This window comes from Parasteatoda tepidariorum, chromosome 7 (assembly GCF_982258835.1).
Source record: "Parasteatoda tepidariorum strain Cologne lab strain chromosome 7, Ptep-v5.0, whole genome shotgun sequence".
NCBI classification, from domain to species: domain Eukaryota; kingdom Metazoa; phylum Arthropoda; class Arachnida; order Araneae; family Theridiidae; genus Parasteatoda; species Parasteatoda tepidariorum.
Window position 1 is genome coordinate 46,455,727 of NC_141761.1, and position 22,558 is coordinate 46,478,284.

The following is a 22,558-nucleotide window of genomic DNA, read 5'->3' on the forward strand; positions in this document are numbered from 1 at the left end:
ACACAACTTTAAGTAAAAACTGACACGAGATTTAAAATAACGAAAGTCAGATAGTATAAAAACATATTAGCTTATAATCGCGAATAATAAAGAACGAACTTACTGGAAAAACACATTATGTTATCTTCAAGTGCTTGGCATTGAGTTTTGTTGACATTTTCTTGTGAAACATAACTACGTGAATAACGCGCACGAGTTTTAAAAATGGTCGAAAGTTTGCTCGTTAGGTAAAAAAAATAGGCATGGAAAGATACCGCTTTATTCTCGCATGTTAAATATTATACAAAATATAATTAGAGAACTCAGTGGAGAGACATGTTAAGTGATTTTTTGGTATTGATTTTTTGTTGACATTTTCTTGTGAAACATAACTTTACGTGAATAACTCGCATAAGTTTTAAAAAAAGGAAAGAAGTTTGTGAGTTTAAACAAATAATTCGCAGGAGTCCCTCCAGACATTTTGTGAAAGGTCCGTTTTTGTAAAATTGTGAAAAAATTGCTCGTAATTTATGAATATAAAATAAACGTTAAGTCACATTCTTTCAACCAGGGTCCGCTTTTGTGAATTTGTGCAAATAGGGTCCGTTATTGCAAAAAAAAACTTTTTCAAGGAGTTTTTAAATTGTAATGACATACAAGATTATGCTCAAACACTGTAAAAATTTAATTTAAAAAATTTATATTTAAAAAAATAAGCAGCAATTGTTGCTATTAAATTAGAGATGCAACATACATATATTTGATATTTAGCCTATGCTGCACAACGCAGAATATTCATTTCGGACGAATAAAGGAAGAAACGTCTGTGGATGACAAAATTTAGTTCGTCTGCCCCCCCCCCCATTCCTGGGAAGGGTTTATTCGATTAACAAAACAATAATGAAGATAGACAAATTTGTGAAGGGTCCGATTAAAAGATAAATTATTTTGTGAAGGGTCCGTTTTTAAGTTAAAATATTTTGTGAAGGGTCCGTTTTTATGAAAAGATATTTTGCGAAGGGTCCGGTAACGGACTCAAAATTTCTTCTAAACAGACCCCTGATTCACATGGAAACATGTCGCTTTATAATTGCTTAATAATGTTGACAGAAATGAAAGAAATGAAAATATTAGTGGAAAAAACATGTTAAGTGATCTTTAAGTGAATTTTGAAAAATCTGCTTTAAAACATATAAAAACATCAGGAAGCTATTTATAAGGCATTATTTTCAATTGAAAACTATTTTAGTAAAAGATTTGGCAGACAAAATTATTGTTCTATTCTTATAGTCGACCTTAACTTCTTCCATCTGAAAAGAGTGTTTTCAAATGGCCACTAAACATGTTCTTCCGCTAAGAATCTTCAAATATGAAGATTGTTCACACTATTTTTGGTAACCTAGAAAAAAAAAAGATTTATATAGGACTTTTAGAAACGTTTATATTTGTAAATGTTTTATTCAATAAAGCACTTTTGGATACCGTTTGATTTTGTTTCCGCTTTCGTGACACTACTTTTCTGTGATCTAATGACGAAATCGAGTCACGAAAGCGTGCACGAAATTTTCTCTTGTTCCAACTCTGTTGTCATCTTAATGTTTATCTTAAAATTTTGTATGTGTGAAATTGCAAACGAATAAAATTTAGTATTCATTTAATTTTTAAATTATTAAAAAAAATTCTAACTCAGCAGGGGTCTGTTTAAAATAAATTTGGGTCCGTTAACGGACCCTTCACAAAATATCTTTTCATAAAAACGGACCCTTCACAAAATATTTTAACTTAAAAACAGACCCTTCACAAAATGATTTTTCTTTTAATCGGACCCTTCACAAATTTGTTTATCGTCATTATTGTTTTGTTTATCGAATGAACCCTTCCCAGGGAAGAAAACAAGAAAGATGGAGGTAAACGAATTAAGTTTTGCCGGACACTTCTTTCATTATTTGTCCGAAATGAATATTCTGCGTTCAGCAGTATAGGCAAAATACCAAATAGCTGTATGTTGCATCTCTAATTTAGAAACAGCAATTGCTGTATATTTTTGAAAATTTAATTTTTTTTATTATAATTTTACAGTGCTGAGCATAATCTTGTATCTATTTACAATTTAAAAACACCTTGAAATTTTTTTTGCACTAACCGAACCCTATTGACACAATTTTTTCACAATTTCACAAAAACCGGACCTTTTACAAAGTGTCTGGACAGACCCCTGACATATATATATTTGAGAATAATAACAGTGCCGAAATAAGAGATCATTGTGACCTCCCAAAAATAGTCATTCAAACGAGAAATTCCTCCTGGAATTTGACATAATTAGACAATCGTCTAATTTGGTGAATGTGGTGAAAAAGGAACTAGAAATCCTTTATGTATTCAACCAATAGATACCCAAATGAAGTCAAGTCTCGAAAAATCAGAAAAATACAAAAATTTGCTTTTAACATCATCTTTTCTTTTTTCTATTCAACTATTCTTTTTTTTTTTTTTTTCATTTACTGTGCTGCTAAAGGCAAGCTTTCTTTTACAAAATTCAAAATAAAGGTTTATATTTATTTTTCCTTTATTCTTAAATTAGTATTTATTATTATTATTACCCTCTCATAAGTAGGCGAGATCGGGGCCAGTTTTGACAAGGGGCTAAAGTGGATTTCTTGAATAACTTTTTAATTTATTAATCAAATATCTCTTCTGTGAGATATCATAAGTTGGCAGCACTGGTGTACACTTCCATACGCAGTTGCATAAACACAATTTTAGTACTTTAGTAGAGATTTGCAAAAGAAGGTTTTTAAGATGCAAAAATAATTTTCAAATTTTTCTTTACTCTTTTATTAACACATTTTATTTTCAGAATTTCAACTGAAATTGATATTAAGTTATAAATGATACTGTTTTTTTACATATTTCAATATTAACTTTTGCTCTGTATGGTTTCAATTAATCAGCATTAGGCATAAGCAAGCATGTGTCTTCATGGTGCTCGTGTAAACACACAGTGGTGGGACTAGTGAAGACATGCTTTACGTAGAATTTTTCAGTTTATAAATAAACAACTTTAATTTTTTTTTTCATTTTTAAATCTAAATTATATTAAATCGATATAAATAAATTGAAACTTCTCAACAACAATGACTCAATAAGAGTTAACGAATTTATGCCAGTCTAGTTTTTTTTTTAAATAAAAAACAGGTGCATTATGTTTGTAGAGTGGGAGTTGATTTGTGTAGTGTGTTTGTAGAGTGGGAGGTTTGGAGATTAATCTGTACAATTCTTACGAGAGGAAGATAGATATAGTTATTCTTATCATGCATCTTTCATTTTTCAAAAAAAAAAAAAAAAAACATATCTCAAATTTTAAGAGAAAAATAGTTATCAAACTACTATCCCCAGTAGTTTTTAGAACTGCATCTCAAAACGTATTTAAAGTTAACATTTCAATTTTTTTTTTGATAAAAAAAAAATCTAAATATTTACTAAATGAAACAAGTAAATGTAAGAGTTTTCGAATACATTGATTTGAATTCAAAATGTCTTTCTTAGTACATGAAATCTACTACAAATTAGTATTTTAATTAATATATGTCAATATTTGTTCTCCAACAAGGCTTAGATTGAAATTAATTTCACTTTGGTTTTAAACATGCCTTTCTGAGTTATGAATGACAAGTTATCAAAAAGCATTTCTGGCTTCAAAAGATCGTTTTACAACATATCTAGTAAAAAGAACTCATATGGGACTATTTTTGGCCCATCAAAAATCCTTTCTGGCTTCAAAAGATCGTTTTACAACATATCTAGTTAAAAGAACTCATATGGGCCTATTTTTGGCCCATCAAAAAGCATTTCTGGCTTCAAAAGATTGTTTTACAACATATCTAGTAAAAAGAACTCAAATGCTTCTGTCTTCTGTGCTTAGAAAAGCCGAGTTATATTTACCCATCTATGTTAAACCATTTTAATTTCTGCATCTGTGGTATTTCGTGCTATTTGTATCGGTGCCCATACTACTTAGATCGATTTAGCAAGTCTATTTATTGCTCAGAAGTCTTATTTAATTACACATTTGCAACTCATGATGCGGATTCATCTCTAGAGCATAGGAGGGAAAAGTTTAGTTCTATCCATTTATCTTAATTTATTGTAACATAAAGGTTTTTAATTAAAGCAGTAACTTTAAAACCTGTATTAATTTCCTGCAAATAGTTCAATATCACTACCACTGATATTGATACAATAATTCTTATTTCAATATAAAATTTGATCAAGAAATGCCGATACGCCATTTATGCTTAGAACAGTAGAGTAATTATGTCCGAATGTGTTAAGTCATTTTAATTTTTAAATATCTCTTCTCATTTGCTATTTTATGCAGTACTACTGATAACGATTTTATATCTTGCACAGTTATATGCAACAAACGCTATGATCAGGGTACAGAACGCTTTTAAAGCGCGATGCAGCGAAGTGCCTTGCAACGACTAGTAGCCAATAAATTGGTAAATCTCAATGAATGGCAATCGACAGTATTTGTTCTGTTAAATACAACAGTAAGTTGTCAGGTAAGGAATAATTAGCCCAGATGATGAAACACCAAATATCTGAAAACGCTACTGTTCCTTTCATTTAGCTGCAAGGTCGTTTCTTTTACGAAGATGTATTCCGTTCATTATCGTTTGGTAAACAGAAATAGCCTTGGGTTGAGTTGTCATTTCGACGCAACCACCTCAAGCAATCAAATCATTTCCTCTTCCCATAGTTTTACTATACTGAATACTGTAAGAGTTCGTAAAAAAAAGAAAGTAAATAACTTAATAAACAGAATATAAATATATGAATGACATTCATCGCGTGACTAGCAAATTTATGTGGGGAATTTTATTTCTCTTTTTTTTTCTTCCCCCGATCAACTTAGTCGACTGAAAAAAATCACTTTCCCTCACTGTGTCTTGTCCATCTGGTATACTTTTTTACTTTTTTTTATTCTTTAATTTGTAGCTCGGTCGTAGAATCGAAAATCTTTTTCCGGTGTCGGCAGGAACATCATCAAGGGGATAGGCGAGGTCAGTGGAAATGTCACTGAACTGCATGAGAGGCTCTAAAAACTGCATACGTGATCGATGCGATATAAAAAATTGTATTTTCTCTGTATTTCAGTCGGAAATTTGTTTTTTCGGGAATCATCCTATTGTCCATCACCGAGAATAATTCTGAAAACAAATTCAATCTTTAAAGTACTGATAAAAGATTCGCTATAAACAATATCAATAATTTTTTTTAGCAAGAATTTTAAAAAAATCAACTGAAAACGATAGTTAAGTTTGAGAAGGCTTATATATTTTTAATTTCGAATCGTAATTAGTTCAATTCAGACTTTTAAACGAACAGCAAGATCAGCTAGAAATCTTTTTTAAGACTTCTAATTTAATCCTCAACAAGTTACCTGAAAAGCATAGTAATTAGAGATATCTTGAAATAATTGATTACCAATTTTTAAATTTGAGAAGGCTTATATATTTTTAATTTCGAATCGTAATTAGTTCAATTCAGACTTTTAAACGAACAGCTAGATCAGCTGGAAGGAAGGCTTTTTTAAGACTTCTAATTTAATCCTCAACAAGTTATCTGAAAAGAATAGTAATTAGAGACATCTTGAAATAATTGATTACCAATTTTAAAGTTATTACATGGATGTAGCCATGGCAAACAAACTATGAAACTAGCCAGGGCCGTACAAATTGTAAAAAGTGTGGAAATGAGTAAAACTGCAAAATTTCCATTTGTCTTCATTACTCTCATTGGCAGTCCATTTTATATAATTTTGTAAGGGTGATCAAAAGTAAATAATAGAAGATAATAAAATAATAGAAGATAATAAGTAAATAATTGATTATTTATTAAGCCTAAATGTAAATGCATATTTCAAAAAGGATTTTTAAAAAATTGTTCGAAAATAATCTCGGTGCAATATTTGAGAACCGCTGCTTTAAGGTATTAAATTTTTTGTTGTAAACGAGAGTTGTTATGAAAAACAACGTTATAAAATTTAAATATAAGAGCAAGAATGGAGCCCTGATACTTTAAACCCTAAGTGTCCAGCTATGAAAGAGAAGTAACCTTTCAAATTAAAAAACAAATATAAAGATGTCTTCAAAATATCTAGCACTCGCAGCTGGGATATTTATTAGTGTCCAATAACATTTCATCTCATAATACCATAATAAATCATAGATTAATTACATTTTATGCTATATCCTTTCTGAGAAAAAACTTAAATTATTACGAATTAGAATTAAAATATTTTTTTTTAATGAAAATTACTCATTTTCGGATAAATATATTTACTACTTTATCACTTTTGATTCTTAATTATTTCTTACGTCACATATCTATGCCTACATATTTGTCTTACATGACTTCAAAATCGCGTGTATTTCTTTAAGTAAATGGGCAACACTTCAGTCATATTTGTGCACTTAACACTAGGTTGCTTGAAGAAAGTCATTTTGACAGCTTTTTAACTGCTTTTTCATTTACAAAAAATGTACAAATAATAATGCATAAATTAATATTTTCTTTCCATGTGAAATAAATTTTTTTATTGTTAATATTTACTAATAACTTCTCATATAACTGTAAATAATATAAAAAATATTAACAATTAATTAAACAAATTTCTTTACGCGTTAGTTATTCTTTCACAATGACTGCTTTGACATTTTGACTGCTTTTGGGCAATACAGGGTTATTCATAATTCCCTTCGCCTGTAAACGCCATTTTTCTTTACTACAACTGGCTTCAGTGGTACATGTTATTGCCATCTACCGGCAACTGTTTAAATTAAAACTTGAATACTTTCGGAATAATTTCATATGTTCGTTTTTGCCATATCCGTCTTCCTTTTTTTACTATAACGCTTCGAAACCCCGGAGAGAATTAGGAATAACCCTGTATATATATATACTAAGTTTCAGTCCTTCTAGTGTTAATAATACATTTGCTTTTAAATTTGAAATATGTGTTAACAACACGTTCTCAATAAATACTTTATATTTATTTAGTAACTTTGATAAAAATAAGTTTATGTCTAATGTTTTCTATTCGAAATACTTTTATACGAACGTTTACGAAATGTATTTATTGTTATTTTTTCATGTACACTAACGCTTTCAACTAATTTAGAATTGAAAAGAAAGATGTAGATTAGATTTGTGAAGCATCAAATTAATTTCAATAAACATTGGTACGTTTTAGTGTGTGTGAGTGTGATTTAAATTTTAATTTTGTGACAACGTAACTTTTCACAGTAGTTTGTTTTGCTTTTAGTTAAAAGATGTTACGATTTATGTATATATATAGTAATCAAATTGGTCACCAAACGTGGCTAGTTCGTTTGTATCAGCCTTGTCTCACCCAATAGTGTTTACAAGACAAGTACTATTTTAAATAATTTCTAATATTAATAGCAAATTAGATTTAAATTAGAATACTTTGTAATCACGCTAAAACTAAATAATTAATCTAAACTATACCTTTTCCATGATTAAGATTAAATAGGTATTAAAACTTTAGCAGCACAGACTTTTGACATTCATTATTATAAAAATATGTTTTTCAGTTATTTTACTTATAATGTTTTTTGCCCGTTATATATTTTAAGATGCAGCTCAGATTTTTTTGATTTTTAACCAGAAATTGCACTTTATGGTTATTCACCTTAACTTTTAAAGAACTGCTTTAAAAACGAAAAAACAGGACAATATTCTTCCAATTTATTAATTTTATTCTCCTTTCAGCAGTGAGCTGTAAATACATCCCATCACTATATTCCATTTCGTAGAACTGTTGTTTCACACGAAGTAAAAATAAGAAATAAACGTAGAACAACTGTTAGACATGCAAAATTAAAATTCACACATAAAACACGTGAGAAAACATCATAGAATAGTGAAGCCCCAGTGAACTATCAATCTAACTTCATGGTTCGTTGGTTTTCTTCGTGGAACTTTTCATTTTCACGCTGCAAACGATTTTTAAGAAGGAAAAAAGAAAAGAAAATTCACATCTTTGTTCATAAAACATGTTTTTGTCTGTCGGGTTTCTTAATTATAAAATAAAAAAATCTCTAAAATTGTTACTTGATCCAGGAGTTCCATCGTCTTGTCTTCTGAATTGGGTTCAAAATTTCAAGGCTACGGAGTTGAACATTAGAAGTCGTGAACCTAAAATTAGGTCTTAATAAACATAAAATTAAGGTCAACGATGGATATAAAATAGAATAAAACAATTCAACTTATAGGCTTCAGTTGAACAAACTAAAATATGCCTTTCACAGCTCGGTCGGTCGTAAGTCTGGCACTTTAAAATCTTGTATATTTTATTATGTTTTCAAGTTAAATTTGCTCGTAATAAAAACGTCTCAAATTTTAATATAACACATCAATTAATAAAAAAAAGAATCAAAATATTCGTAACGTATATATTGAGTTGTAAAGAAAGAGCTTTTTTTCATAATTTCATAACTTATGTAGAGAAAAAGGTGTTTGATTTACGGAAAAGGGGAAAATAGTTATAATTAAGTTTTAGGTAAGCACTGCTACAAAAGAGATGATATTTACGAACTTAAACTGAAATTCGAAAAGAAATTTTAGAATTTTTTGGATATTAACACTATTTTTCATTTTTGGTCATGTATAATAAATTAAATATTCTGGAAAAACATAACAAATTCCACAAAAAGTTAAATTTTGAATACTAACGTTAAATATGTCCTACTATATGGATCTGAGACATCGCACTGCAATAAAAATAACGTGAAAAATCTGCAATTATTAATCAAGTATTCTAGGTGAAAAGGAATCTAGATTCCTTTTCATGGATAAGCGAATTTTATAATTGCGTGCAAATTTTTTTTAAATTCGCTTTAAAAGTTCCCGAGATATGGTGAAATACGCAAAAAATAAAATTAACATTAGGGGGCTCAAACTTTGGACCGCTCACTTGGCTAAACTATGGGGACCATATTTCTCATATTGCGGCTACCTCCCATATTTTGGGTGTCAGAAATCCGAATCCGTGGGGAAAAAATTTATGTTTATTCAGAGAAAGTACGTTTTACTGTCTGATTTCGTTACTTAAAAAATCGTCTTCACTAATTAATTAGCATATTTAAGGTCACCCCCTTGAATAATCAAGATTGAATTCCAAAACGTGAAGATCCGATCATTAAAAGTTATCAAGGTCATTCATCATCGAAAGTTATTCAGGGACGTCCGTTTTTTATTCTGCGCTCTGTACAATGTGGTGCCTGCACAAATTGTATATAATGTAACAGCCTATTTGGTAAGCTAAAATACGAAATTACGATTAAAACTCATAAAACAATAAGCATTTAATTTTAAATTTTATTTTAAAAAATGATTACTGAGCAAAATTATTTATGTTCACTAATAAATCTTAATGTAATTCTAAAGGAAATGTTAAGACGTAAGAAGTATAATCAAACACATTTCTTTTTAGTATGTATATAACTTTCGTAGAAAAAACTTTAGTGCCAACACTGTAAAAATTCTGGATTATTGGCGCGTTCTTCACGGAACGCGCCAACACGATTCAACGCGACGGAACGCGATTCAACCATTTTGTGGCAAAAATTAAATTTTAAAATTCTTTTTTTTCTTCTTCGTTTTGTTCTTGAATCTCCGATTAATAATATATTTTTGCCGTTCATATAATTTCTATTCGGCATTTTGTATTGATTTTATGTACTAAATCGTAATAAGCGAACCAGTATAATTTTATCTCTCTATTTGGCAATTGGTGCTTTCAAACATAACATAACATAACACTAAATCTATTCACACCAAAACAAAACAATAAAAAGGGATAAATTAATCACTTAAACGGATTTGCTTTTAGGGGTTCGATTTAAACAATACATAATTCGTTATATCTAGCCTTAATGTGGCCCACAGAACACTTAAAATCTTTTTTTATACAGTTTTAACTTCAGCCAACAGCATCTCAACAAAGAACAAAAGTGAGCGAAATGGTTCACGTTTCATTAGTATTCGTTCTTCCTCAGCACGTGAGAATTTTGATCTCAGAGCGATTCTGCTGGTTCAAGTTCCTTGGTAGAACGTTTTTGAATGTCAAGGGCGTGGTAATATCGTTCTTTTAACAGGCAGGGCACGATCAATGTTCTTCATTCTATTTTTGTTAATTTTTGGTTACTAATTTATCTTACGGCCTAGTTCTTTGCATAAAAAAGATGTTATAATACTTTCACTCAATTGATAGTCTGATAACAAGATTCACTGCTCATAAGTTCAATGATTGGTTCAAAAAATTACCATCGAAGTTTTATTTTCGTTACTGAAATACACTAAACGATAAGTGATATTTATTATTAACAATTCATTCTGTTGAAATCAAGAGTTGAAAAATAAATTCCTTGCAGAAGGGAAGTAATAGTGGGAGATCTGGAAGTATAATAGGTTCACAGCATATATAGTTCAGAGGTCAGTCCAGACATTTTGAGAAAGGTCCTCTTTTTGTAAAATTGTGAAAAAATTACTCTTAATTTGTGAATATAAAATAAGCTTTAAGTCACATTCTTTCAATCAGGGACCTACTTTTATGAATTTGTGCAAACAGGGTCCTGTTATTGCAAAAATTGCTAAACTGCAAAAATTGCTAATTGCCTGTTATTGTAAAAATTGCTAAAAAACTTTCTTTTTTTTTCTTTCCCTCCAACCGGGAAGGGTTTATTCGATTAACAAAACAATAATGAAGATAAGCAAATTTGTGAAGGGTCCCATAAAAAGATAAATTATTTTGTGAAGGGTCCGATTAAAAGATAAATTATTTTTTGAAGGGTCCGTTTTTATGAAAAGACATTTTGCAGACCCCTGTAGTTTATCTTGCTCTCTATTCTACACAATTTCACTTACAACTCGTTTTATTTACACATAGCTAACAACAGGTCATCATCTGTAGCAATAGAGAATAAAGTTTTGCTGATATGTTAGAGATGAGACGGGCTCAGCCTGGGTCCAGAAAAAAGGTTTCGGGCACTGGTGATCTCAAATTCATGATAAAATTTTCCTAAACTTTTTTACTACTTATAAACAGATTTGTTAAACTTTTAGACTACTTAATAGTTGATTAAACTTTTTTTGAGTATTTTTAACGTTTGGTTGTATTTGTAAAATTTATAATGTTCAAAATTCTTAGCTACCTGCCATTTTTGTTCGGTGCTTTTGCTTTGTGAGGCTAGCGCTAATTATCAAATGACTTTTATATAGTTTCAGATTTTGATTTTCTTTTTTAATTTTTGTTTTAGTCAACTTGGAGTTTCAGTTGGTTCAGTTTTTCTCTTGGCCTTTTCTTTCACAGGAAAAGGTTCAAATTTACCAATTCCCTTGTTTAGACCTCAAAGGTCAAGTGACGAGACAGCAAAATTTGGCATTTTTCCGATGTATTTCTCGGGCTCTGAATAATCCTACATATCTCGGGCTCGGCTCGGATTAAAATTATTCGGGCTTGAACCTCCAAAAGCGAATCCGGTCTCATCCTGTGTCCATATGTCTCCAATAATCGTGTGTGCTGAGATTCTAAAATTTAGACAACAGGTACGGGGGGAAATTTTAACCTACAATCCTAACAAAACCTAAAAAAATTTATAAAAAATTATTTTCAATTACAAAATGTTGAAAATTAGTTTTGGTGACTTTTAAAAATCAAAACCCTTGTTGTTCAAATGAAAAATCCTGAAACTTTCTCCCAATGTGTATTTCATACATTTCCCTTCAAAACGAAACCCCTTATCATTTCTGGTGACAAATATTCTATTTTTGCTTAAATAGTTCATAAAAATAATTTTTTGGGGATTCCCCTCCTATTATTTTTAAATTACTACGTACAAGAATCTATTATGGAGGTAAACTAGTATTTTTTAAAATATGGAGCGCTTTTTCAGCTCTATATTAAAATAACGTCCAGAAATAGTAATAATTCCATGATTTATTACGATTTTTTAATATATGTAGTCATTATAAGTGCTATTTAATTTGCCTCAATATGACAGCGAGTGAAAAAGATTTCTGTTCTTTTTATACGAAAATTATAATATTTTTAAATTATAAAACGTGTACATGGCTTATATAATGATTAGGAGCCTCGTGGATATATATGTCTTGACTAATTTATAAAAATGTTAATAAAAAATAAAATTCATTTCTTGCTTAAAATATTATAATTTTTATTCTTTCTAACTCTCTGCATATTTTTGTGAACACCTTTTTATTAACAAGTTTCTAATTTATTTATTTTTTTCGCGCAGCAAAACAAATTTTAAAAACGTTGAATATACAGAACAGCGGTTTTGATTTTTTATTTTATAATATTTTGAGTTATAGTATTTCAATTATTATTTTTTCCAAACTTTTGTTGTTTTGTACTTTTTTCAGAATTCATATGAACGCTTCAATCCAGTTTTTTGCTTAAAAGGCAGGACTGACCTCATTAACCTCTAAAACTGCAAAAATTCTCTTTGGGGGAAGAAATCCGCCCCCTTCCCTTTTGGGAATTCTTGTTTTAAAAGATCAAAAGCCTCTTTCTTTAACATGTAAAGGAATTTATAGAATAAGAATTATTTGAGTAAAATGGAAGTTTGCGAATAAGCAAAATGCTAATTAGCGTGTTAAAATGTTGTTATAAAACTTTCATGCTTAGAATAAATGAATATTTTTAATAAGGAATGCCAATGATTAATTTTTTATTGGAGAATAAAAATTATACAATAGCCAATTAGCTGAAAGACAACTATACCATCTTCCTTTTAACTGCGAAAGTAAATCCGAAAAGAAAAATATTTAATTACTAGAGTTTTAAAAACTTCCTTGTGTGTAGTTCTTTAATAGTTCTGTTGTTCATCGTTATTTATACCGAAAGCAGTATAAACAATATGCAAAAGGAATTACCTTCAATTGGAATTTGCAATGATTTTACGTTAAAGATACAAAGCTCATTATGATCGAAAAATTAATAATCAGAATACAACTTCAATCTACAAACCGTTTTATAGGTTGATGTTAATTCGACTTAAAAAAAAAAGGATAGTTTTCAATGAACTTAAGATTTGTGAAAGTGATTTAAGAACAAGCTATTCGCTTTTATTTTCTTGGTACATATGACAAGTATTTAGTAACCTTTTGTTTATTCCATGCCCCCGTCCCGTAATTTTAGCCTTTTTTTTTAGGCTAGGTTCCTCTTATTGGTAATTAATTACACTACGTCGAGAAGCTTCCGTTCATGCAGATTTTTTTTACTATTTATAGAAAGGAATAGCTTTAAACTATAAGTACTTCAATGTTTGTATAAAAGGATAAGAAAGCAATCCCATATGCTTTTCTTCTTACTACTTCTCGTTGGTACTTAACAACTTTTTGTTTATTCCATAATTCGGTTATTTTAGCATTTCTTGTTCGTGGGTTTTTGATAACACTCGTGTGATATATACTGAGAACGCAATAAAATATGTATATACTTGCCTATATATACTTCATTGCGCTAAGAAACTAATAAATAATATACAAATTCTATAGAATAGAATACAATACAACCTCTTTCATAGGTTTATGTACATACAATCTATAATAGGTCGGGATAGCCTGGTTGGTGGGACGTTGGGCCCATATCCAAGAAATCATGAGTTTGATCTTCGGCATCCAAAGACTACCCGTGTAGTAAATGGTGACTGGTGCACGCTAAATCTGTCGGATCACAACGTCCACCATGTTCCATTAACAAATCATACCTCTGGGATATTGAAATGTAGATTGATCGCTCTCTGGTTCAGATCAAAATTACGATCTGTGAATGGATTTATGAATGGGTCCATCCTATAAACAGGCTGTAACATGTGTATGTGACTGAAATCATATTCTTGGCCATAGATCGCACCGTTGAAAAACAAGAAACGCACCCTCTGCCTTAAATTCGCTTGGTTACACCAAGTAGACTAGCTAGTATTGACAAGTGGCATTAGAAACAACAACTTAAGAACTATATCTATAATAAAAAAGGGTTACTTTCAATTTTAAGAACTAAATTAAGAGTAGTTAAAATTATTTATTTTTTTCTGAGATTTTTGCTCTGTATTTCATAATTTTATCAGGCAATTTAAGCATTTTCTATTTGTGGACTGGCCCGGTCATCTGTGATCATAAGAAGCATGATCAAGCAGAGTTTCTATGCACTCAAAAAGCAATAAAATGTTGATTAAATGCTTAAGTTGCAAAGTTCGTATTTGAATAGTACATTAATATTTGATTATGAAATTTAAATTTTGCAAAAAATCATTAATGTTTTGGCCATGACGTTTGTGGAATCGCCATTATTGTCTCCTGGTTCCAGAAATCTCCAAACTGCGGTCTACATACCAAAACTGCAGGGTGAAGACGGTGAGAAAAAATTCTAAATATGCTTTTAATCCTCTTTATTTAATTATCACAGGTAAACTGATGGTGGATAATTACTCTATTTGAAAGTATATTTCGATACATGCAAAATACAATGCTAATCACAATTTGAGATGTAACACGCGCGGTATTTTAGATTCTCTATAAATTTTTTCTGACAGGATAATGCCAATACAGTTCTACAATCAATAGTTTTTGATGAGCAGTTGAATAGTATAAAGTTGCCTGTTTTTAGATTTTTGATAAGTATCTTTATTTTTATGCAATTAACGTTAAATGATTTTTTTTAGCGTCATCCAAATCGGTTTTAAGAAGTTTAAGCTGTGACAAAACTAGATTTCCAAATACGAAAAAACGAGTAATTTTAAACAGTTTACTCATCGCATCATTTTATTCTTTAAAATTTTGAGAGAAAATTCATAGAAGTTCTAAAAATTATCAAGCATCATTCCTCCAAATCTAATAAAACGGCCTCTTTATTTTCTACTTATTTTGAGAGGTACTGTGCTGTCTAATAATACTATATCATCGAAAGTTTAGGTACAAAAAAAAATATCAAGAAAGCGCAAATTAAAAATTTAACCTAAAATCCAAGATGGCGAGGGTGGAGGCCTCCTTTTGGATTTTTTTTTTTATCTGTTGGTCCCTTTTTCTTGTAGTTAGTATTTTTGAGTAATTTGAGGATCTCTTCAATTTGTTCTTTCCATCTGGTTTTTTTATCTTTCTATAGCTCTTTACCCTTCTGGTATTCCGTCTAATAAATTTTTTGGCATTTCTTTCCGAGTTCATTCTTAACACATATCCAAACCATTGAATTCCTCTTATTCCTATATTTAAAACAATATCTGGTACCTGATAATAACAATCTTTTTGTTTGTTCCGGTTCAAAGTCCATCCTCAGAAATTGCGCCGAAAATCTACCTTAAAATTTTCCTTTTCCCTATTAAGAAATCTGAATTGCTTTCAGTTAAAGTTCATGTCTCAAATCCACATAACGTAATGGGTCAAATTATAATTTCAGACATAAGAATTTTAAATTTAGATATAATATATCTTGTAGTTTAATGTTTATATATAATGTTATAATCGGAATCCTCAAAATACCTTATGAAATATGCTTATTTTTAAAAAAATCGTAAAAATGAGCTACTTTTCTTAAAATTTAAAAACTCATCTTTCCTAAATAACGCCTGTGCTGGCAGCAACTTTTACAAGATCTAGCCAGCACGTCTAGCTTTAGGTCTTCTTTGTGGGAAAGTCTAAAAAGTTTGGTAACCTGTGTCTTATACCATCACGATCAGTTTGTGATAGGTGCATTAAAACTTCATCAGAAAAACACATCATAATAAATAATACCATCAAGAATACTTTATTTAAAACAAATTTGTGAATTTGTGCAAAAGTGCAGCCAGCACGTCAAGTCTTAGGCCACCGTAGTGGGAAAGTCAAATATATAAATATATATATATTAATTTCTGAAAAGTTCACACGATTCATAAGTAAAAGTAAAATTCCTCTTGTTAAATGGAACTATTTTTTTATTTTTCTATTTTTCGAATATTTTTTGTGGAATTCTTTCCCAAATAAAACACAGTCAAAAGCCGTTTTTTTTATCCTACAACCAATCATATCGGCAGGATACCAGGATAAGAACAGCTGGAAATATTTCTCAGCAGCTGGTATACCTAAGTAACAGAAATATATAGCTTATTCTTTTCTTGTTGTGAGGCATTTTGATGGTACGGATCCCCACTGGTAAGCTGAAACCACTTTATGTTAGTCCAATTAGAGAAAGAAGGAAAAAAAAACGACACTAATACCCATTTAGTACAGAGAAACTTTTAATAGGCATTTTCTATAAACACGATTTGATTTTAAAAAGAATTGTAAATTAAGGGAGAATTTAGTGACATTTTATGGGCAAATTATCAGAACTGTAATAAATTACTTCCAAAATGGTAACAACTGTTTTTTTGTAGCTTAACTTCTTTATTTTGTCAATTCAGCAGCAATTTCATGACTAGCTGCACACTGTAAAAAAGTTTGGATTTAATTACGGTACAAAGAACACCCTGTGTGCAGCATCCATGAAATTTAATACCATAATTTTCACTGTAATATTTATTTAATAACTGTGATTGGATATATTACAGCAAAATGTATGGTACATCAAACTTTTTCGTTCCTTAAAACTTTAAGGTAAAAAGCATTTTCCGTAATTTGATCCGTAGTTTTTTACAGTGCTCATTAAAGTCCCAGGAAAGTTCTATAATATTGTGTTTCTGCGTTATTGATAAAGCTAATAACATTTCAAAAATTCGACAAAAAAAAAGAGATATCGGAAATGATACATAAAGACATTCTTTAAAATATCCGTTATTCAGCAACAGTTTATTCTGAAATTTTAGAACTAAAAAACAAAGGCTTATCTCTGTCCGATTTCAAAAACAATGTTTGCAACATAAAAACCGTTATTAAGGAGGCAAAAGGTTGTTTCGTTACTATAATGAGTATAATAGTACTTCAATTAATTTTATAGCAATTTCAGTATAATGATCAGTAGCTAGACTTTAATGGAAAGTTTGAATTTTTTTTTCTTTCTCCGTTATTGAGAAGAAATTATAGCTCGGCTGACGACATAGCAAAAATCTAAAAGAAAAGTTCATGGCAAAATATAAAAAATGCTGCATTAAACTTTCACATCTGCATTTGTTGCCCGGTGACATTTTATTCTGAAATCTTAGATTATAAAACTAGCAGAAGGAAGAAGGTTTATCTAAGTGCTGTAATAAAGATGAAAGCAACAATTAAAGCACAAATAATATGATTAAAGCAACAATTAAAGACAAGCGATACAATAACAAGTACTATAGTAATAAGTACAAAGAAACAGAAGCGAGAGAAACACAGAACTAATTAGTTTAATAATTATTATTTGGAACTGCGATGGCACAATGGTTAAGGCACTGTGCCATCGACCGACACATTGCTTTAACCACTGTGCCATCGATCTAATGCCGACCTCTTTTCCAACATCATACTGTTCCCATTAACCTCCATGATTCTTCTGGCTCCCAAATTGACTGTTGTTTTTTTTCTTCTTTTTATTTTAATAATTAAATTGGTTTCGCTTGATTATATAATCGTTATGCACAGTCGGACCTATATTTTACGAAGTCCCTTAATCCCGATAATAAGTTCGTTATATGGAAAATTCGTTAAATAAAAAATCACCTTTTGAAATACTTAAACAACACAAAACAAGTTTTAAATTCATAAACACTAGACATAGTTAAAATAGTAATTGATACACTTTTATCTTGTAAACTAGTATCTCTTATTTATTTTATAAATCTTAACCATAAAAAAAAACTGCATGGAATGCAAGAATAGAGCAAAGCATTATCCAGTGTTACACTATCATGCTTACATTTTCGACTAAAAGAAGCTAAAATTATGTATAAAATTATAGCTGCATTTATTATAAAAATAATTTTAAACATACATAACCATGTGCGTTCTTAAGTTTAATTGCTACTGATGCAATCCGTTAATTTTGAAATGCAAACAAAAAGGGAAAGGTATTTAACGGTTTTCTCTGATAGTTAAGTGGCTTCGAAAATCAATTTAAGGTCATTTTCCCCTTAAAATCTATTAACAAGTTTGAAATGTTCTGAAATATTTTGGGAAATAGGGAAAGTGGACCCGAAGAAATTTCCTTAAATTTTATTTGAAAGTTATTTTACGAAGAAATTTCCGAAATGCTCTTGGTTCCTCGAAAAAAAATCGCAAAATAGATAAATTCGTAAAATGGAAGTTCGTTATATAGAAGTCCAGCTGTATTTCTCTAACAAAATATTGTAGAAAATTTTAATTTCTGGAAATCATTTAGCGAGATTTCTTAGATCACCAAATTTAATCAATTTATACCTATTTTCATAGTACCTACCTCAGATATTTAATGGCAATAATAAATAAGTTTATTACCGTTATATTCATCTATAAAAGAGGCTTAAATTTAATAATTCATCAAGAAATGTAGGTGTTAAATTTTATGTGTTGGCAATTTTTTCCTACAATTACTAGTTTTTATTGTCAATGAATTGTCAAATTGAGATGTTTATGAGATATAGAGATGTAAATGTGAAAGAATCTAACACGTCTATCTAATAAAACAGTGCTGCTATGGATATAATATGTAGCAACAATTTATAGTGTGAAAGTGAAGTGATTGAAAACTTTTATAGAAAACTCTATAACATATGCACATAAATAAAAGAATATATTATATCTAGAACTCTAAAAATCAAAACAAAAAAAATTCTAGAAAATTATCTCAATTATATTAATTATTTAAGAAAATTATATTAATAGTGATATTTCATAATTATAATTAATGAAATATCATTATTAAATTTTTTACTCACATATTGAAAATCTTTAAAGTTAATTTATTATCAAATAGCTTATTATTATATATGTAATATGGAGTTGATACAGTTTATTTCTTTCCGAGTGTTAAATTTAATGTTCGTACAATTAATTATATTTTACTTGCACATTTTATAAATCATTTTAATTTAAAGTTATCATACTTATTATAATCACACACAAAAAATACCCCAACCGCGACAGATTCCATTTCATTTCATTTTTAAACACAACTCCTTTAAATTTCTTTTTAGTTCTGAAGGTTAAGTATAAGAATAACAAGTGATCCTATTTAATGTTTTATAAAAACAACTATAAAACTCAAGCTATTTTTGGCATTGTGAATGAAAACAACAAATGAACTCATGTCAATATTTAACTTTTGTGGTCTTTTCTTAAAAAAAAAATACTTATTAAGAATTGGTGGCTCAGAGCTATTCTACGATTGCAAAGGGTTAAATTTTACTACGTTACTCGATGTTTCAGATCTTAAATAGTGTACATAAATAAAGCAAAACAAACTCTTCTTTAAATGCAAACGCAAAAAACAACCTGCTAATCTTCAAATCATAATATCAACGCTTGACAGTAAGTCGTAGTTCCGCTTTTTTCCCCCTCTTCAACTACAGTCAAACCCCGCTATAGTGAACACGGTTTATAGTGAACTCCCGGATGTAGTGAACGAAATGTTCGGTCCCGTGCCTTGCTATACGCGGATAATGTTATTTTTTGTGGATATAGTGAACCAAAAAAGTTGGGAAGTTGGATATAATGAACTTTTTTCCGTCTTCAACTGATTTTTTTTGTAATAATTTCGAAATTTCTTCTTAAAAAAATACATATACCGATTTTCAAAACCATCTATGGAGGGGAACGTAGCGATAAGCATTTTTTCTTCTTTTATCTCACTTTCCCATCCCTAAACAAACAAAGCAGATGTTTCCAACCCAGGCAGACGATGCCAGTAAGATCAATATGCATTTTATGTCAGAGGGAATGAGCAATATTTCATTATTAGTCAAAGGGTTGGACACTAATATGTGTTGATAAAGCCCTCATTTCAACTCCTTTTTGCTCTCAGTTCAGTTTAAAAAATCCTGCAAACAAGTGTCTCAAATTTAACTATGGCGAGCAGTAAACGTAAAACGTTCTCCATTGATGATAAATTAGGCATAATCAGAAAATTTTTAAATGGATGCAATAGCTGATATTTGCTTGGAATATTAACTATCCAAATCTTCAGTTTGTAACAGATGGAAAAATAGGCAATTAATAATTTCTGCTCATGAAAAAAATTTAGATGGCAGAAAAAAGTTGAGAAAAGCAGATCACAAGGATGTTGAAGAAGCATTACTGAAGTGACTCACCAATCGAAGTATCTAAACAAATGTCGATGAATTTGCTAAGAGATTTTATGAGACTACTTTTATGTGCTCGAATTGCAGGTTAGACAGATTTAAAAAGCGGAATAACAGAAATTCAGGAATAATTATCTGAGAGTCGGGAAGTTTTTCCATATCTGATGTTGAGGATTGTTCATCAGCTAAAGATTACTAAATTTTTCTTATACGCAAGACAAAGAGAAATGGAAAATAACACATTTTTTGCTACTGCATAATATTTTTCAGTCATTTATTTGAACAATGTGTAATAAAAGGGAAGAGTTTGGGAACCATTAGTTAAATTACCTGCTTAACGGATATAGTGAACTCCCGGTTATAGTGAACAGAAATTTCCGTCCCTTGAAGGTTCACTATAGCGAGGTTTGACTGTATAACAATCCAAGCTCATTACTTCTATATTTTTTTACAGGTTTTGAGAGTCACAGATGGTGAAGATAGGAAGCAAAAAGGAACACAAATATTCAGCCACTCTATAACGCCAACACACCCTCTAAGTTACAGCACATCGCCAAAATCCATCTGAAGAATGCGCCGACACGAAATTTCGCCCATTGACTCCTGACCTCCGGCACCCCCTTCTAGCCAGCTCTTCTTTCCAGTTTGGAATCTGTATCTGTTGGTTGGAGGGTGAGGTTCAAGTCCAACCACCCATGGAGATCCAGAGAGGAAAAAACACAGTACCGTTCCATTCTTTCAAAGACAACAAAAAGGGTGGTAAAACCTTTGTAATTGCGCATCACTCATTGCTTGGTTGCGAATGGATTGTATTGCGTGTTTAGAAAGTGCACGCATTGTAGTTTTTTTCTTTTTTTTAAACAACGACGACAACTTGGTGCTCTCTCTCAGAAGTAATCCTTTTGTTTTGAAAATGTTTTAACTCAGTTGTATAATTACAGTCTGGTGGAATGTTTAAAACAAAAATTTGGTGGATGATTACAAACGATTACGATTTGAACGAAATTGTTTAATTTAAACGTCGTTCGTATGCTGTTGAATGGCAAAATTATGCTGTTGGAACGGCAATAACAAATGTGTGAAAATTATGTAAATTAGGCGAATTGATTACAAACGATTAAGATTTGAACGAAAGTGTTTAATTTAAACAGCATCTTTTAAATTAAAACTTTATGAGAAAATTATGCTTTTGGAATGACAAAAATAAATATATGAAAAATTGTGTAAATTAGGCGAATGATCACAAACGATTAAGATTTGAACGAAAGTGTTTAATTTAAACGTCATTTATATGCTGTTGAATTACGAAATTATACTGTTGGAATGACAATAACAAATGTGTGAAAATTGTGTAAATTAGGCGAATGATTACAAATGATTAAGATTTGAACGAAAGTGTTTAATTTAAACAGCATCTAAGTTAAAACTTTATGAAAAAATTATGCTGTTGGAATGTCAAAAATAAATATATGAAAAATTGTGTAAATTAGGCGAATGATTACAAATGATTAAGGTTTGAACGAAAGCGTTTAATTTAAACGTCATTTATATGCTGTTGAATTACGAAATTATACTGTTGGAATGACAATAACAAATGTCTGAAAATTGTGTAAATTAGGCGAATTGATTACAAACGATTAAGATTTGAACGAAAGAGCATCTTTTAAGTTAAAACTTTATGAGAAAATTATGCTTTTGGAATGACAAAAATAAATATATGAAAAATTGTGTAAATTAGGCGAATGATCACAAACGATTAAGATTTGAACGAAAGTGTTTAATTTAAACGTCATTTATATGCTGTTGAATTACGAAATTATACTGTTGGAATGACAATAACAAATGTGTGAAAATTGTGTAAATTAGGCGAATGATTACAAATGATTAAGATTTGAACGAAAGTGTTTAATTTAAACAGCATCTAAGTTAAAACTTTATGAAAAAATTATGCTGTTGGAATGTCAAAAATAAATATATGAAAAATTGTGTAAATTAGGCGAATGATTACAAATGATTAAGGTTTGAACGAAAGCGTTTAATTTAAACGTCATTTATATGCTGTTGAATTACGAAATTATACTGTTGGAATGACAATAACAAATGTCTGAAAATTGTGTAAATTAGGCGAATTGATTACAAACGATTAAGATTTGAACGAAAGAGCATCTTTTAAGTTAAAACTTTATGAGAAAATTATGCTTTTGGAATGACAAAAATAAATATATGAAAAATTGTGTAAATTAGGCGAATGATCACAAACGATTAAGATTTGAACGAAAGTGTTTAATTTAAACGTCATT

At 29.9% G+C, this 22,558-nt stretch overlaps 1 long non-coding RNA gene across 1 annotated transcript in view; it reads left to right on the forward strand.

Moving 5' to 3' along the window:
- LOC139426045 (uncharacterized) overlaps positions 1–22,478 on the forward strand; it is a 38,273-nt gene extending 15,795 nt beyond the window's left edge. The window contains exon 2 of the long non-coding RNA XR_011637302.2: positions 20,713–22,478. This is a non-coding gene — a long non-coding RNA (uncharacterized LOC139426045). The remainder of the gene's footprint in view (positions 1–20,712) is intronic.
- The last annotated feature ends 80 nt before the right edge of the window (positions 22,479–22,558 follow it).